Below are 19,937 nucleotides of genomic sequence, written 5' to 3'. Positions count from 1 at the left end.
AGGCAGAAGCCCAGGAATATGGACTCCAGTTGGACTGTTTGGGTCCCAGAAGCCTACCTGGGCTATGGGGTCAGGTGTCAACAACGGCACGTAAAACTAAGGTGGGTGTTCTGGAAGGCAGCATGCCAGAGTGAAAGTAAAACTGTTCACCAATCTAAAGAAGTCAGAGAGGGTGAGAGAAATGAAGTGCACATTTAACCTGATAAGGAGAGACAAAGTGGAGGTTAGAAGGCAGAGCCTGGAGGAGTTCCTCAGCTATGACAATAGAGCCACAGACCCTTTTTTGTGGAGCAATAGCAGCCTTTGTGTGGGTAGGACAGGGATACTCATAATATTCCTTTGACATCGGCAAGGCAGATATTATCAACCCTGTTTCTCAGATGAGGTTGGGGGATTCACCCCCAAATAGTGGTCTGACGAAAGCTATGGCCCCTCTGGAGGTTTCACAGAGATGAGGTAACTTGCCCAAGGTCACACAGCCAGTAAGAAGTACGAACAGGATTAAACCTAAGGCTTCTGACATCCAATTCATGGTGCAGGAGCTGGACTATTAACCCTACACAGCCCTCTCCACTCTGTCCTCAGCAAGTCCCTGTCCCTGTTGGTAAACAAGAAGACAATGAGTCCAAGATATTCAGATTTCTATGAAGTAGGGAATGCTCTTAGAGAGGATAGGACTTCTCCCAATAAGTGTGTCCCAGAGACTTGGAATGGTGTGAGAGCCTTCACCGTCCCTGAGTCTGGGAGGTCACGCTGGGTGCATTACTCCTATGTCCTCACTGCCTTTGTATATTCTCTTTCTGATATACACAAGGCCTAGCACAGAGCCTGGCACATAGTATTTATTAAATGAATGAATGAATGGGTGATCAAATAGCACTTCTCAAGCTGTGCTAGGATGTCTGGCAGTATTAAAATTATTCAGCAGTCCCCCGAGGCTTACTTTTTCTCCATGAGGGCAGGCACTCTAACTGCCATAATCTCTGAGTATCCTCTTCACTGCCCATTGCATAGGGTAGACACTCAGCATATCTATTTATGGAATATATAAATGAGAGGAAAATAGCTATAGCTATGCCATTTTTGTCCCAATTCTAGAGCTAGATTCTATAGCTAGCATTAAGTTTTCTGAAAATCAGACCTACCTATATCACTTTACTTCTTTAAGCTCTTTAATGACTATTCATTACTTTTGGTGTCCAGACAAAACCCCTTAAACTTGCCTATAGAGCCCTGCCAGTAGCTCTGACTAGGAAACGGCTGAACAAGACAGACCACTCTTTGGGGTCATAGACTCTTAAGATTCTGATGAAGGCTATGGCCTATCTCTTCAGAAAAATGTGGTCACACGTTTACGAGCATACACTTTTCCATGCTTTTACAAGGTCGACGGGTCCTCTGTTGTCCAATCCTGGACCTCCCTGGGGCCCATAAATCCAGGATGGAGGCATCTCAGTGGCCCACCTAAACAGTCATTGGAGTGAGAAGAGAAGTCAGCTCTGCTAAGGGCCTCTCTGAAGCTCCTCAAATACAAGGCACCCACCCCCATCCAAGTGCCAGTTCTCTGATAGTTAGCAATTCAGAATGACTTTTCAGAGCAATCCCTCAGTCTCCCGTGATACTTGTCTGACAACCCCTTAATCTTGGCAAGAGCTGCATTAAACCAACCTGTCATCGTCGTCGCTGCACGCAGTGGCAGCTCACAGAGAGACACACACACGCTCAATGAGAGCCAGGCTCTTCAACCCATTGCAAGAAATTACAAGTGGGGGGCCTATCGCTCTAAACCAGCACCCAGGGGCAGACAGACAGGGCATGCTGAGAAGTACCAGGCCAAATCAGGCTGGAGGTGAGTGGCTTCCACCCTGGGGGCTGTCAGGAGTCATTGAAAGGAAGGTTTAAACAATCACTATTCTCAAAGCCCAGGTCCCTTCCCTGTTGGATTAAAACAAAGGAATGGAGCCATAATATGAAAAAGCATCAGGGGAAATTTGCTGAAAATGGGATTCATTTTGACAAATTCAAAGAGCCCTGTTGTCACCTTGCTTCTGGAGAATCTGTTTTTTCTGTTACTTTTATGACCTGTGAAATTCTATTCCCTTTATCCAGTTGTCATCCCAAAATATTTTGGAAGCTTTAAAGAAAAATAACAACACAAAGAAATGATTGGGCCAAAGGCATGTGTGGTCAAATCCTTCCTTTGGGTTAACCCTTTTACAAACGTCATACCTTATCTGAGAATAATAATTATTATTATTATTAAAGTTGTGAGCTTTCTTTTTTTTTTTTTTTTTTGTCTTTTATCATGTGCTAAACACTTTCAAATCCTTTCTGCAAACATCTGTTTTGAGTCGACTGTGTCAGATGGATTGCGAAATTGGCCCCTATTCTTCACTCTTCCACCTTGGGCAAGGTGACGTGTCCCTCCGCTTGATTCTGGGTTTGGCCAGGCGATTTCCTTTGGCAAGTGAGATGTTAGCAGATGTGAAACAAGTAGAGGTTTGAAAAAGCATTTGTGCATTTCCATGTGCATTCTGGTACCCCTGCCCTTACCATGAGACGATGCCAGGCTAGCCCTCTGCAGGGTGAAAGATACGTGGAACAGATCTAAGTTGTCCCAGGCACCCAGACAAGAACCAGCTGACCCTCAGACCCATAAGCAAGCCAGACAAGATCAGCAGACCTAGCCAATGCCCAAATGACTCCTGGCATGTAGGAGAGAAACCCGCATTTTATTACTAATTATTATATGCTATTAAAGTTTTGTGAGTGATTGTTATACAGTATTAGAGCAGCTAGATAACTGATACGCCAACTATGTGCCAAGCACTGTTTTAAAATATAGTAGATATAGCAGCAAACAAAATGGACGAGACCCTTACTCTTAAATTCCTGGATACAATACCTAACTCGAAATTTGTAGCACCTCTATAGAGTATGCTATATTCCCAATTACACACAAGGAAAGTGAGGCATAGAATGGTTGCATTGCTCCCCCAAGGCATTACAGCCAGGAAATGAAGCTGGGATTCCCCCTTAGGGTATATGATATGGCAGGTAAGTTACTTAACTCCAGTCAGCCATGGTTTCTGCATCTGAAGGATAGGAATAATAATAACGGGTACCACGTGAATTATTGTGAGGAGTAAATGAGATCATACATGTCAAACGCTTGCCACAGGGCTCTGCACATGGAGACCTCAAGAAGATTTGCTGTGGACAGTACTATTTCTGTTATTTTTATCATGGCTGTTGTGATGCCATCTGACCCCAGAGCCTGACTACTTCACCAGTTCTTTGTTATTTTGTTGTTTTGGTCTAGTTTCTCATTCCTTCTACCTGATCCACGTGTAGATGGAACTGGTTGACAAGTATGGCAAATGGCACTGCTTCTCTTCATAGGGAAAGCAAAAAACTTAGAAAACATTCAGATCAACTTCAATAACCTTTGTTCTGCTGAATCCAGTGAAGGCACGGGCCAGGTCTGATAGCTTCACTACGGAGAGGTTATTGCATTCCTGGGCTAGAAGCAGACATTCTAAAGGAAGAACCAACCACATAATTTTAAGGGTCCCATGTAAAATGAAACTACTGGGCCCCTTGTTCAAATATTGTTAAGAATTTTAAAACGTTTAACGTCAGAACACTGAAAAGAGCTTAGAGTCCTTATAATTTAGTGCCTTCCTCATGGAATTGTTTTGAAGATTAAATGAGAGGAGCATTTCAGTCCTCAAAGCAGTATCTGGGAAACAGGAAACGCTCAACAGCAGTGGTGCGGACTGTCACTGTTATTATCATCTATTTGTTGAAGTAATGAAGGGAAACTCAGCCGACATGAAGCCCTTTAACCTTTTCAAAAGGCTTAGATGGCCATTTTCTCACGTGGTTTTCACAAAGAGCTCTGCAATGCGGGCAGAGCAGAGGCTTCTTGGTCCCATAGCTAAAGAAATGATGGCTCAGAGAGTGTCATGGCCTTCCAGAGTCTACACACCAGGAATTGTTGACATCAGCCTGGAACCTGGGATACCGCAGCCCTATTGTCTTTCCACCAAGTCCTCCCGGCTCCAGCTACCTCTGGCCCTAATAGAATTGCCATGCAGGCAAATTTACTTATTTGATATAGTCAGGACCCAACTCTCAAGATGAGATTGAGGACTTACTTTGCATAGAGATCCACATTGGAGGCTCCCTATTCATTCCCCCAAGTCACTTACTGCCCCGTGACTCACATTCTAATGTAACTGTCTTCTGAGCAAACTCTAGGCTACCCTAGGAGGGAGAGACTGAGAAAATCACGTAGTGTATGATTAGCACCCAGGCTCTGGAATAGGACAAGGAAGTCTGAATCTGACTCTGCCACTTAATAGCTTGGGCAAGCACTTAACTCAGATTATCTCAACCTGGACAATATTAATATTTGGGGTTGGGTCATACTTTGGTGTGAGGAGACATCCTGTGAATTGTAAGATGTTTAGCAGTGACCCTAACCTCTACCCACGAGATGCCAGGAGCACCCCACCCCCAGCTGTGACAACCAAAACTGTCTTCAGACATTGCCAATTGGCCCTTGGGAAGAGAGGCAGGGAGCAGCAATTTGATCCTAGTTGATAACCACTGACTTAACCTCTCTGAGCATCAATGCCCTAAACCTATAATCTGGGGATTATGATAAACATCCCTGCTTCATCAGGCTGTAGGGACTGAAGAAGATGATCGTGTACTGGAGTGGAGTAGGAACCAGCAGTTAGATGGGCAATCAATATTACATGCTGTTATTATTGCAGTGCCTGCCAAGGAATGGGGACCTTTGCAAGAGCTCCACAAGCTCCCCGAATTTGGGGGTTGAAAATTTAATTCAGGCCGGGTGCAGTGGCTCACGCCGGTAATCCTAGCACTTTGGGAGGCCGAGGCAGGCAGATTACCTGGAGGTCAGGAGTTCGAGACCAGTCTGGCCAACATGGTGAAACCTCGTCTCTACTAAAAATACAAAAATTAGCCAGATGTGATAGTGTGTGCCTGTAATCCCAGTTACCTGGGAGCCTGAGGCAGGAGAATCACTAGAACTTGGGAGGTAGAGGCTGCAGTGAGCTGAGATTATGCCACTGCACTCCAGCCTAGGCAACAGAGTGAGACTCCATCTCAAAAAAAAAAAAGAAAAATTAATTCAGCAAATACATTTTGAAGATCCGTGTCTATAGGTATATTGCCAGGTAATGGGAATTAAAGGGTGAATAAGATTCAGACACCACCCTCAAGAAGTTCCCTACCCGGTGAGAAGCTCACAGCCCAGGCTCAGTTCACACCCTGGCTCTTCCACTTGCATGTGTGACTTAGGGCAAGTTTGCCTCGCTTTGATGAGCCCTGTCACCTCATCTCTAAAGCGAAGATAATAATGAGAGACGTAGCTCTTAACCATCAGCTACACTGTCTCCCCACAACACTTAAGTCTCCTGATTGCTGGTCCTCTTCTGCTCAGCACACTGCCTGCAGCAGAGAGAATAAGTCCATGGCCCACTTCTGTGGGAAAGGCTACTTCCTTCCCGGTGAACATGTACCATCTTCTGGGAGATGATTCGGGGTCTGAGACCCATCATCAGAAGGACTTGGGCTCATGGCCTTGGCAGTCACTTCACTTCTCTGAATCAGTTTATTCACCTATACAATGGGGATAATGACAGTGCCTACCTTCACAAGGTTCTCATGAGGATAAAATGAGATCATTCATGTAAATCATGGAAGAGAGCCCAGCAAAGAGGAAGCACACAATGCCCTGTCACCATGGCGATGGAGAGGAAGATGCTGACCAAAAAGGGGAGGCAAGTGGTGTGGCCCTCCATGGCCTGATCCAATTGCCTTGGGGAGCTGATGCAGGAGCCCAGAACTCCATCTCCCACACCCCGACCACAAGGCACAGACTGCAGGACCCTTAACACCAAAACCTCCTGTCTATGCCAGCCCTTCCCAGGCCAATGGCAGGAGCCGTGTCCCAGGCTCTCACCAAATGATTCAAGTGTATTAAAATATGTATGTATATATGTACAAGGACAAGAAAGAGGAAAGTGTAACTTCTAGTCAGAGCCTAAATCTCTTGCCTCCAAAGCCCAGCTGGAGAGCAGGGCTTCTAACAGAAAACAGCCGTACAAATTAGCTGGAGTTCTGTAGCTGTCTTCAGCAGACTGCTTACACCGATGTCTCGATAGGTGGTCTCCCAGTTCATCAGTTCATAAATAAGTAATTTGAAATGTGTTCCTGAGGGAAATTTTCCTCCTGCTCTCCCCAACAGACTGTACTCATCAGTTTTCCCATTCTCCAGGTAGCTGCCGTCCTCATTTATAATGGCCAGAGGAACTACGCTGTTCTAATTCCTACTTCATTACATTGTCTAATGCAAGTTTTCACCAGCCTCACAACTCCACATTTCTTTATGTTGATAAGGAAGGAAAAAAAAAAAAAGCTTTGCATATATTATTTATTAGCACTTTGGAGGTGGCTTTGCTACAGGTTCAAGTGGAATATTTTTACATACAAAGCAAGATGGGCAAGTTGAGTTCTGGAAAGGGATTTGGAAATGTTGTTGATCAGCTTTCCAGTGACACATGCGTGTGGACTGGGTGGGACACACGGGCGGCACACACTCCACTCACACACAGCCAAACCTTCACCACCTATTTTACTGCTTCTGCCTCAGCTCCTACCTTCACCACCCACGTAGCTTGACATATATTTCATACACATTTTGATGCATTGTTCCAACCTTATATTTTTCCATTTGAGAAAATGCACAACCAGATCAAAAGCACCTGGTGACTTAGGAACACCAGGGTCCCCCACTGGTGAAGCTAATGGAGTCACTAATTTGCCTGGCCAATAAAACCAATGATTTCTATACTAAAAGCCTTTGAGTGAAGCCTCCGGGGCTTGCTTCAGGGTAATGGAGGGGGGCTAGTTTCCTCTTAGCCAATAACCTAATTATTTTTTTAAAGCACTAACTGTACCTTTCATTATAATAATGTATATAATTGATTTTACTGATTATGTCTTTCATGGCATCTATTAGTCACTGAGAACTATATGTACTTCTTTCTGTTGTTTTTATGATTGTTTAGCTTTGGGATCTCATAATAGGTAATTAATAAAATATGTTAATCTGAGAGTAATTTACCTAATGAGATCTCCAGGAATCTCTCCTGATAAAGGAATTCCTCAGGAGGCTTTTGTGGGAGGAAAAGCTTTCCCGTGAAATCCTGGCACAATCTGAAACCTAAATTCAGGTTTATTTGTTAGTTTCCTTAGCTTCTGAACAACCAGAGAATTTTTCATCACAAGAATTTAAAACTGAATGTCCAGTTCCGGATGAAACTGTCCTCTGTCCTTTTCTCTGGTCTGTCTGGTGTCAGCAATCAACAACCTCACCCCCACAGACAATCATCCAATTAGGCAATGAATGAAGTTGACCCGTGAGCTACTGGAGATCCCTTTCAGGAAGGGGCTGTAGTTTTGAAGGAGAATAAGATTATCGTGAGGCAACACAAGCAAAATCAAAAGGATGAGATGAAGGAAAGAGAGAAGAGGAGGCGGCTAAACAAGGACAAATTTTATACTACAGGAAACTTACTGCACAGTACCCACTATCCCGCAAGTCAGGATGAAAAAGGTAGACATGGTTTCTCCGGTATAATAACAGTTCACCTCTATCTGTAAAGGGTGCTGGTGCACTGAGTGCAAATCCTAGCTCATTTTCTGGGATGCTGCTCAGACAGGCCTGAGGATGTTTGCAACAAGAGTGGTGCTTCAAGCTGCGGATCCAGAAGCAGACAGACCTGGCTCCCATGCAGGTCTACACCTTGGTCATGTACTTTCTTAACTCCAAGCCATAGTGCCTTTTATTTCTAGCATGGGCAGCAGACATTAGTACCTTCACACCTGTAACAAAGGAACACAGAGCACACACCGAGGTTTCTCAACCTCAGCACTAGTGACTTTTGGGGGCAGATAATCATTTGTTGAGGACAGAGTTGTTGCACTGTGCACTATAATCTGTTTTGCAGTATCCCTGCCTCCAGCCACTAGGTGCCTGTAGCAGTCTTCCCCTGTCCAGAACAGCCAAAATTGTCTCCAGATATTACCAGCCAGAACTGTCTACAGGTATTACCAAATATCCTTTGGTGGCTAGAGGAGGTGCAGCAGACACCATTGCTACTCCTGAGAACACTGGCCCACACTAACACTCAACAAACACGATCCTAGTATTACAGTAATCTTTTCTGAGAATGAACTGGCAACACAGATGAGAAGCCACTCGGGAAAAAGAATGCAGGGTGTTCTACAGTGAATTCCTCCAACTCTTGTTATCATTACAGGGAATAAGTCCAGATTTCAGTTTGAGGGGGATCTCCCAATGACATGCGGGAGCTCTTCTGTAGACAGGGCCAAAGTCTTACTGGCAGGCAGGGAGCATTTGCCTGAGGCTAAAATGACACCAGGTTATGGATTATATCCAAGATATGTAGCACTCATCTCACATCCAGCCCCAAGCTCAGGCCCCTGGAGAGACAAGCCAAGCCAAAACCAAAAGAGCCACCAATATGAAATCTATGTGTTTATGTATCAAAACATATATTATGTCATGTTTTTAATATATGCATACCATACACACAAGTCTCACATAAATAAACATGGAAAAACTACAGTAAACTCCTTGCCAATCAAGGAAACATTGAAAGTTACTGAGACTAAACCTCTAAAAAGCAAAGTATGAAAATCAATAAAGCCTAAAGCAAACCTGCCCATTCTTTGACTCCTTTGACACAATCACTTTCTCTAGAAATTCAGATCCCAGATGCTTTTCTACATTTCAAATTGAGACTGAGATGCATCTGGAGTGATCGTACCTTTTACTTGTTAAGAAAAAGTGGCCTTCATGCCATGTGAAAGGCTCTTGTAACATACATTGTCTCACTTAGCAAACTAAAGCCTGACAATTTTAGCCATCGTTTGATTGCCTCACTCTTTACAAAAAAGAGAACAGAAATCTGCATTTATACACATACATATTTGCACCAAAAAAAAGTACTTAAAATCATTGAAAATCACATGAACACAAAAATAACGAAAGATAATTGCCCAAACATGTGTTCACACAACTCGCTCATGCACTCACTCAAAAATAAGTACATAATGACATTCAGGATCATCAAATGGATTTCCCAATACGCCGAAAAACATGTGCCCGAATCACCATTTAAACAAGGGCACCCAAAATAAAAATTTTTTATTGAATTTATTATTTGAAAACCATCAGAGTAGTCATCATGAGAAAAAACAATTATTCTAGTTGCTTATACTTGTGTAACAATTTAGCATTGCTTTTATTTTCAATTGCAGTTAACCCTTGAACAAGGCGGGGATTAGGGGAGCCAACCTCCTCTCCCCTACAGTCAAAATTCCTCATATAACTTTTGACTTAACTACCAAAACCTTAACTACTCATAGCCTACTGAACAGAAGCCTTATCAATAATATAGTCAATTAACACCTATTTTAGATGTGAAAATGTTTTCAGAAAAGCATAAGGAAGAGAAAATACATTTACTCTTCATCAAGTGGAAGTGGATCATCAAAAAAGTCTTCATCCTTGTCTTCACACTGACTAGGCTGAGGAGAAGGAGGAGTGGGAAGGGTTGGTCTTGCTGTCTCAGGCACGGCAGAGGCAGAATAAAATCCACAAATCAGTGGACACGTGCAGTTCCAACCCATGTTGTTCAAGGATCAACTTTACCTACACTGGGGGTTGGGGAAAGTCACCATAATTTTTTTAGATATTCAGGTTTTGAAAGTCTTAATTGAGCCCCTAGACACACCCCAACTTTCATATTCAAATTATGAAATCTGGAAACCCATGTCTGCTGGTACTGATACCTCTCAGTGTGATACTTGGGATGGTGGAAAGGGCTCTGTTCCCGAAAGCTGGAGGACCTGAATTCTAAACTTAGCCTCCCACTTACTCTCCATTAATATCTTGTTCAATCTTAGTTTCCCAGCTGTTAAAAAACAAAAACAAAAAACTAGTTGGTGAAATTGATATGATTTCCAACACTATTCACTTCAGCTCTGATTGCCTATAAATCCCACTTCTTGCCCAAGGTCACCCACAGCTGGTAGCTGACAGAGGCAGAACTAGAGGTAATCCCGTCTCCTAGTTCAAGGCCTTTCCCACAAAGTTGTACTCACACATGAAAGCCCAAGCCCCTTCCTTCTCTCTCCTCCTCCACCTCCTCATTGCTATGCAACTCCTTTCCCATCTCCTGTGCAGCCCATCCACAACCCCTCCCCACCCCCAACAGCTCACACTACAGGTAGTGCAGGAAAAGACAGCAATGGGGAAAGACAGGCACATTGAAGGGGTTACTTTGCCTGGGGAACCCTTTATCTGAAGTTGTCCTCAAAAGCGGGAATGAGTTGATTTGCATTTTCCCACTGAAGCATGCAGAGTAGCTGAGGAGTGTTTCTCGTTACCAAGTACCGTCTTCTCTGGTTTGCCCTGAGGCCTTCTCTGGGGCTGGAGCAGCTCTGAAAACACCTGTATGCTGCCCATTTAAATACACGCTTCAGACAAATCTTTTAGGGGTTTCAGAAAGGGAAAAACTAATGCTTTTCTGCCCCAGCATACATTATCCTTCCTGTGAATGCTGAAGGCAGAAATTAACTCTCTCCAAACTGGTTTATTTAGTCTGTCTTTCCAGGTAAAGCCTGCATTCCATGTCAATGGACTGTCAGTTAACAGTTATCTCGTTCCTTCTTGCCTGCCTTCCTTTCTTCAATCATTCATTAAGTAAGTATTTACTGACATCCGTTCCATGCAAAAGCACTGGGTTGTCCCCATATATCCTCCAGAGACAACTTTGACAAGGATCCTGCTCTCAAACTGCTCGCAATCTGGCTCAGGCAATAATGGGCCCAGATGTGCCCAAATGTACCCAAATGTTACCTGGGGACCTCACTGCATCTCAGGAATTGGCTCAGACAATTTCAAGGCTTGTCTGAATCCACAGTTCTCCCCATGACATCTGGAAACTCCTGGCCTTTTTGCTCTGCTGCGACACCTGTGCCTGTTACCTTGATCACACGCCAGCACCTCACAACTTGGGTAACTTTGTGGAAGCACTGAGGACAGTGGAGGGCAATTGCATCTCATGCCACATAGCCATCGGCTGTCTGGATGGCTCTCCACCTCACTCTGCTGGCTCCCAAAGCACGGGCTCTCCAAAAGGTGACCCACCTCACTATGCGCGCTTTTCTGTAAAGCGTAAGCCCTGCGTGCTCCGCCTCTTCTCACCCTACTTCTCTCGCAAGTGTGCACTTGCAACAGACCAGCCCCCTTTCCTGGTATCCGAGAAATTTGGAAAATAAAGTTCTCTCCATCCTTTTACTCAGATAACTCTAATACAAGTGGAAAAATTACAGAAGTCATAAAAGTATGCCTGCCTCCAACTACTGGGGATTACATTTCAACATGACATTTGGAGGGGACAGACATCCAAACCAAACCATCCTGCTCTACAGCCGGTTTCCTACCCCTGGCCAAAACAAACAAAAAAAGCAACCCAACAAAAGCCACATTAAACCATGTAGCACAACTAACCTCAGGCAGCTCTCTATATGATTGGATTCTAGAAGTACCCAAAACCAGAAATTCCCATCCCCTCTCCATCAAAAGCTAATAATAATAGTAATAAACAGCAGGCAAACAAACCAAAGCAAAAAGGCTTTCCCACTGTCTGGCACTGCCTGAAATACCATTGTATCTTGGAGAAGTACTGTGGTCCTCTAACATCTTGGATTTGAAAGAAAAGTGGTACAGAAGAAATGGCCCCGGCACACACCATCACTTACTTTAACATTTTGACTGAGGATCGTTTTTTGTGGTAGGAACCTTCAGATATCCTCTGTGTGTGCGCACACACACATACACACACACTCCAAACACAACAAAACACAATACACACCCCCCTCTCTCATTCTCTCTCTCTCTAAATAAGCCATATACTCAACTTTATTGGAATCTGATTAAATAAACAAAAACAAACATTTCTCCTTAAAGAACAAAAGGAACGCCGGGCGCGGTGGCTCATGCCTGTAATCCCAGCACTTTGGGAGGCCAAGGCGGGCAGATGACGAGGTCAGGAGATTGAGCCCATCCTGGCTAACATGGTGAAACCCTGTCTCTACTAAAAATACTAAAAATTAGCTGGACATGGTGGCGGGTGCCTGTAGTCCCAGCTATTCAGGAGGCTGAGGCAGGAGAATGGTGTGAACCTAGGAGGCGGAGCTTGCAGGGAGCCGAGATCGCACCACTGCACTCCAGCCTGGGCGACTGAGCGAGACTCATCTCGGAAAAAAAAAAAAAAAAGAAGAAGAAGAAGAAGAAAAGGAAATAATTTTCACAAAATAAAAACACAGAGCAAATATACCTATTTGAAGGTGAAAAGATCACTGTTTTCTCCAGCAAGTCAGACAGCGCATGAACCAAGAACACGAGATGCTGCAGTCTGCTGATGTGAGTGTGTGGACATTGAGAAGCAGGCGGTGTATGAACACAGGCAGAGAAGGAAAGGAAAACTGTCATCTTAGCATGGATCACTTCATTGTGCTATCAAGGTCACAGTTGGGTAAAGACCAAAATACTATCTCCAAAATTTTAACAAGGATTCTTCCTTTCTCTTGTTCCCATAGTGAGTTCCAGGAAAGGGAGAGAAAGTGTAATAAAGCATATCTTTTTAAATGGCATATAGCTGGCCTCTACTTGGATCCTGTTTTCTGGCATCATTTTAATTAGGAAAGGTGAGAAAGTTTCCAACGTCTCCCAACCCCCTTCCCTGTATCCTAAATGAGGGCTTCACAGAGAACTGGCAACCAACACGATTTTGACAGAGTGAACTTCTTTCTCTCCTAAGCATTCCTCCAATCCCCAGATAATACCCCTCATTCCTCCCACATTAAGTAACACACACACAAGTTTTCTCCTCCCACCCTCCCCAGCCCACACTTCTCTCCAAAACGTATAACATAATTGTGAAGGCTAATTATCAAATAATGCTTAAGCCTTTGGGAACAAGATAGGGGGTTCTACGAATGTTTTAAAAAGTCCCCAGGCTGCAATAGAAACGTGATTAACTGAAACAAAAATGCCTACTGAAAACTTTCAAACCCAAAGTCAGTTTTTAAAATTTTTTCAAATATATAGGTATATTACATAAATGTCTGTGTCATAATTTATCTATATGTACATATGTCAAACGTGTCCTTTTTTTTAATCTGTCACAGAAATTCTCTGCCATTCTAGAGCAAGACCCTTAAGGAGAGAAATAATTTGAAGTTGGTTCATCCATTTTTCTGACACGCAGAGGTCCACCATGGATTTCTCCCGTGACAGGGCGCCCCTCAGCTGGCTCTGGTGGGAGACAGGAAGAAGCTGCCCCTAGTAACAGGAAGGAGAGAGCAAATCTAGGCAATACAATTCTCCTCTTGGCCTGAACATGAGCAGATAGGGTCTGACAGATGTAGTCTTTATCATGGAATAAAACAGACTCACAGCGGTGTGCCTCACACACGAATGTCACATTTTATGAATTGCCATATTGTCTCACTACACGCTGCAGTGAGCAGGGCTGGGCAGACCACAAGGTTGAGGAACGACTCAGCCTCTCCTCTCCCACGCTCCTCCACTCCAGACAGGAGCATTGGTTTTTTGCCTGCATCCTCAGAGAGGAAGAAACAGCGGCTGTGGATGCACCTGTGTGTATGGGCCAAGTCCTCAGCTGTGATGCACAGAGAAGTTAAATATAGCACTGTGGCTGGTCAGATTTCAACTGTCCTGGGACTCTGAGCAGTTACAGAGCAGAAGGGGCTGGAGGGAGGGAGAGAAGGGGGGATTCAGAGAAAGCGTGCACAATAACAATGCATGACCTATCATGCAAAGAGCCACAGGGCAGAAATAAGGGCTCCTCACTCCTTCAGTAGAAACCAAGCCCAGGATGCTGATTCTGTACCCAGCGAGCCCTCTAATGGGAAAGAGAGCTCATCCACAAATCCTGGGTCAGGAAAGCCAGGGAAGGTCCATTCTGAGACTCTGTCCATAGATGAGTGTTCTGAGGATTAGCTCTTAACACTGTGGAGGAAATGGTATTCAAAATCTCTAGGGACTCACTTTCTAATTAAAGAGCAAGTCCTACTGGTTGCCTTTACCTCCCACCCTACTGAGACCCCTTGCTCCACTCATGGGACTCAGGCATGAATGGGGAATTCTGAGCAAGAGGCAATCAGAATGTGAAAAAGATCCAATGGGACTCTCCCTCACCCCCAAGTTATTGAGCTAGGCCTGAGTCAGCCAGAGTTAGGGCCAATGACACCTCTTAATTTGCACTCTTTCCTATGACGTGATGCTGTGCCATCCAAATTAGACACAGTTACCTCTAAGGTGTACTCAGTGTCATCATAGCCACGAAACAAAATCATAATACACCTTCCCAGACCAATTTTTCTTTCAGTGCCTAAAAGTGGGGCAGGGAGATTATTCTTATTAGAAAGCAAGCACAAATGTAAATCAGAAAATTCAAACAGATTTTTAAGATGAAATATTAGTCTTCAAAGAAATTATAGGTTTCCAGGGACTATTTTGAGCTTAGCCCTATTACCTCCCTGAAAATGAATTTACTCCCTTCCATCATAAGGGATTCTTGGATTAAAAAAAAAAAAAAAAGAGCTTATGCTTTGGTAGGCCTAAATAGTGATCTCTAAAGATATCCAGGTCCTACTCCCCAGAACCTGTGAATCTTGCTTTATATGGCAAAAAGGATTTTGCAGGTGTGACTAAAGATTTTGAGATGGCATATGCTTATCACAGCACTATTCACCATAGCAAAGACATGGAATAAACCCAGCTACCCATCAATGGTGGACTGGATAAAGAAAATGTGGTACATGTACACCATGGAATACTATGCAGCCATAAAAAAGAATGAAATTATGTCTTTTGCAGCAACATGGATGCTGCTACAGGCCATTATCCTGAGAGAATTAACACAAAAACAGAAACTCAAATACAGCCCGTTCTTACTAATACATGACAGCTAAACACTGGGTACATATGGACACAAACATGGGAACAGTAGACAGTGAAGGCTCCAGAAGAGGGGAGGGAGGGAGCTGGGGAAAGGCTTGAAAACCTACCTATCAGGTACTATGTTCACTACTTGAGTGACAGGATCATTAGAAGGCCAAACCTCAGCATCATACAATATACCTATGTAACAAACCTGTACGTGTATTCTTGAATCTAAAATAAAAAATAAATTTAAAAAAATTAAGACATTGAGATGAAAGATTATCCTGGATTATCTAGATAGACCTTACATGTGATCATAAGTATCCTTATAAGCGAAATGCAGGCAGAGTTTTGACTACAGAAAGGAGGTGAGGTGGTAATGGAGGTAGAGAGTGGAGTGATACAATCTGAAGATGGAAGAAGGGGCCATAAGCAAAGAGATACAGATGGCCATTAGTAACTGAAAAAAGCAAGAAAACAAGTTCTATTCCCAGAATTTCAGAGGAACCCTGCCAACACTTTGACTCTAGACAGCCCAGGAAAACCCATTTTGGACTTCTGACCCGTACTATAAGAGAAGAAATCTGTATTGTTTTAAGCCACTAAATTTGTGATAATTCATTATAGCAGCATCCAAAAACTAATATACTTCAGAAATAAGAGTGCAGGTCACTGAGTTCAGCAACTTACACTATTATTACGAATGGTTTTACTTTGAACCACAAAGAACATAGGATATTTGGAGATAATTATTTTATCTCCTCTCCATTTAAAAGTATCCCATTAAGCCACAAGGCATGTTTTCCTCTGAAACACTTGCTCATATAATTTCCCCTGCCTAGAAAGCCATCCTTATCCCCACTACTTTAGTTATTATGGTAAAACCAATAAATAAAATCTCCATCAATTGAGATGCTTGATAAGAGTTAGATTTTCTGTCCCTAATAAGTTTTAGTAATTAGAAAGAGCAAAGAAAAGATTTCTAATCCCATAAAAGTAGGAGATTTTACCTCCAGTGCCAGTCTTAGATTTTTAAACTGTATGATCTCAGGGGCACCAAGCTGTCTTTTCTAGTGGCCTCCTGTTGTACTATAAATGCATACTGTTCACTGGGGATTTTAGTTCTGCTTCTCTAGTGGCCCCCAATAAAATGAAAATTATATGTAAAAACCACTCTCAATCATTACCCCAAATTATAAATCAGTTTTAAAATAGGCATACATTTGCTCAGATCTCTGATGAATTATCAAAAAAGTGAAACAACTGGAACTTACATTAAAGAGTTAACTGGAAAATAGGCAAAGAGGATCCAATATACCATTAGTAGGAGACCCTGAAGAAGAAAACAAGAGAAGAGGAGATCCTCAGGGAAACAGACAGTATTACAAATTATAGTTCAAAATAGTTTTTCTGATACCAAAAAAAAGTGGTTTAAACTGTATATTGAAAGAACATACCATGTACCTGGGAATATTGACCCAGAAAGACCAAAACCAAGACATAGTCTAGAAAAATTGTTGTATTTAAAAGAAAAAGTTATTTGGACATCTAGGCAAACAGAGCATATACTCAATAAGGAAAATTAATTATCCTCAAATTTTTTGACAGCAATTCATTATGCCAGGAGACATTAGAGTAGTATATTTAAGATATTCAAAGAGAGAAAATGTGAACTAAGGATTTTATATCCAGAAAGTCACAAGCAGCTACTAACCTGCAAAGATTCAGAAAATATTGTTCCCATGAGCCCCTCCTAAGGAATCTACTAAAGAACAAGTCTCAGATAGATACTGCTGGTAAATATAACTATATATGTAATTAGGAGTTAAAAGGAAGAGACTGTAGTATGCACTGCCTGTATGATTCAAAATGAAACTATAGTACACTTATAAAAATGAGGAAATGATTAGCATATGGAAAAAAGTTTTATCTGCTTTCAGTAATAAAAATGCCTGTTACAGTACTAGTACTAGTATTCTGAGAATATTTTATATCTAAAGTAGAAAAAAATGCAAACGCTAATTATGGGATATTCTATCATCCCCTATTGTCCTTAAGAACTGTGCCTTCAAAGATTTTGAGGAGCTACTGAGGTAATATAGAAGATGTTAATATCATGCAGATCCAAATCTTAATTGGAAGTATCAGTACAACCTCATGAAGTATTTGTGTAACTCCAGCTCTTTCGATTAAAGAGACTTAGAAACAAAGGCCAATCCAATAGCAATGAGTTTCTCTATATCAGATTTGGTCTTCACATGACATTTCCCATTGAGCTAAACCAGGATTTCTTGAACAAATGACTGATTTCAAGTCTGAGGCAAAGTGTGTCCATAATGAGCTTATGGAGTGTGTCCATGACGAAACTGTCAAAAACTACATGGGTCATGTCAAACATGACTCCAACTCAAAAGAGTCAGAAGGTACCTTGAAGAGGATTCCATTGGCCAAAGACTTGAGCTTTGCAATAGATTGCAACCCATCAAATATGTATAAAACCAAGAGTTCATAATAGCATATATACGTTTTTTAATTGGTCATCTTCCAAAGAAACAATAATCTAGTTTGTTATTTTAAAACTAGGTAAATAAAAGGAAATAAATATTTATTCTACTTACTCTATATGAACTGTAGTACTGGGAAAGAAAATAGGTGAAAGGAGGAGTCTTTCTATAAAAGTATCTCAGATAATAAATTAAAACAAAAGACAGAATTAAAATTTTACTATTTTACTATTTTTCAACTCCCAATGAATTAATGAATGTAGATGCTGAGCATCTACCTCAACTAATACCAGAAAAGAACAAAAAACAGACATTATATACCTTCTGATGAAGACACAAGACCCAACACCACTTATAACCTCATTAAGGGATCCAACCAGTGTCAGATCGTACCTCTCGATCCAGGTCTCAACTCGCAAGAAATACAAAAGCGGTTGAACCAAACCATGAATGAGCAGTCAAATATCCAGACTGCAGGAAACCTGACAAGTCAAATAGCCCAGGTTTGTCAACAGATAAATTATAGGAAAGAGAAAGAGGTGGAGTGGAAAACCATAGATTAAGAGAGACCTGAAAATCACATTAAAAAATATATACATATAAATATATACTATATATACTTATGTATAATATATATTTATATATAATATATATAATAATATATATATGGGCAAGACTAAACTATACAGTTTAGGGATGCATACTTGAATAACAAAATCATAAATAAATGCAAGAAAGTAGGCCAACTGCTGACTGCCACAGCCAGGATGAGCCTCATGGGTCCCCTCCTGGGCTCGGCCAGGAGACTTTCTACTTCTTCTCCCCTAGCCTCCAGGAAGTGACATGCCCAGAGTCCCAAGCCCACCGACCTGGGGACCGGTGTGGCTGTCATAGCTGAGGATAGTGGGCATGTGGTAGCCAGCCCTGCCAAGAAGGACCAGGCTGGGCAAGGTGAGCCTGGGACACTGCCCTCCTCACCACTGAGCAGAGTAGTTAATCTGTGTCCAGAGAAACATGGCCACAGCCCTGCTCAGACTCACACCTACAACATGGTCGTGGGCTTTGGTGAGATTGGAAAAAGCACCTCAGCAAAGAATTTGGGAAACCATATTTTATAAAGCTCATGTGATCTGCTGCAGTAGAAAGCAAGCATTACACTGTTTATCCTCTCCCACACCAAATCTTCACCTGGACCCAGATGTGTGACATAAGAGATATGAAGGATGTCATTCCAAGACAGGATCCATATCATGGACCCCACCAAGCTCGTGGATCTCCTTTTGTGTTCAAAGACCTGTTCCACCTCTGCCCAGTTTGGAAAACATTTATAAAGAGCTGTCTAAAGACATAGACGGCTTTGTTCATCCCAGCCATGGAGATTTATCTGGGTGGGTCAAACAAGATGTTTTACTCAATGCTGTCCTCACTGTTCCAAGCCCATCAAGCCAATTCTCATAAGGAGAGAGGCTGGGAGCAATCTCTGCTAATGCAGCTGTGTCCTGGCTAAACCAGAACTCCAGTGGCCTTGCCTTCTTGCTCTGGGGTTCTTATGCTCAGAAGAGGACAGTGCCATGGAGAGGAAGCGGCACCATGTACTGCAAACAGCTCATTCTTCCCTGTTATCAGTGTATAGAGGTTTCTTTGGATGTAGACACTTTTCTAAGACCAATGAGCTGCTAGAGAGGTCAGGCAAGAAGCCTACTGACCGGAAGGAGCTGTGATCCTCAACTGAGAGGTAGTCTATCTCCATTAACAGTTATTGAGAAACTGCTGTTAAAGTATTTGTCAGGTGTGAAGTCTAATTGAAATTTTCCCTATTAATTTTAAGTATTCTGCATGAGGATGAAAAGCTTCTGTAAAGCAGCCATGCAACAGACTGCCCAGGAATGGCAACTTTGTCCAGGCAGACACAGCAAAGGCTATCACTTGACCAAATGACTTTCTCTGCAACACAGCTTTGGCCTAAAATACACAATTTTCTCAGAAGGCATGTGAGGTCAAATACTCACTTGCCTCTCTTTACCTCCCTTACCTGTATGGCTAAAGTGGGGAGATGTGCACCTTTAGGTACAGCCATAGTTCGGTGCCGGATGCTCCCTGGTTTTGCCTGGTTAGACTTTCAGTTACAAGATATTGGGGCATGTTTGCTTAGAAAGGCCTCCTTTTCCAGACAGGCGCGGTGGCTCACGCCTGTAATCCCAACACTTTGGGAGGCCGAGGCGGGCGGATCAGGAGGTCAAGCAATCGCGATCATCCTGGCCAACATGGTGAAACCCCATCTCTACTAAAAATACAAAAATTAGCTGGGCGCGGTGGCGCACGCCTGTAGT

The 19,937-nt window shown here is 42.7% G+C and overlaps 1 pseudogene; it reads left to right on the top strand.

The window, feature by feature from the left end:
* Positions 1-18,374: 18,374 nt before the first annotated feature.
* Positions 18,375-19,328, top strand: LOC102126797 (uracil-DNA glycosylase pseudogene; annotated as a pseudogene).
* The last annotated feature ends 609 nt before the right edge of the window (positions 19,329-19,937 follow it).

The sequence above is a fragment of the Macaca fascicularis genome, chromosome 6, assembly GCF_037993035.2.
Source record: "Macaca fascicularis isolate 582-1 chromosome 6, T2T-MFA8v1.1".
Lineage (NCBI taxonomy): Eukaryota > Metazoa > Chordata > Mammalia > Primates > Cercopithecidae > Macaca > Macaca fascicularis.
Note: the sequence above shows the minus strand (reverse complement) of the source record. Positions and strands in the feature narration are given on the sequence as shown.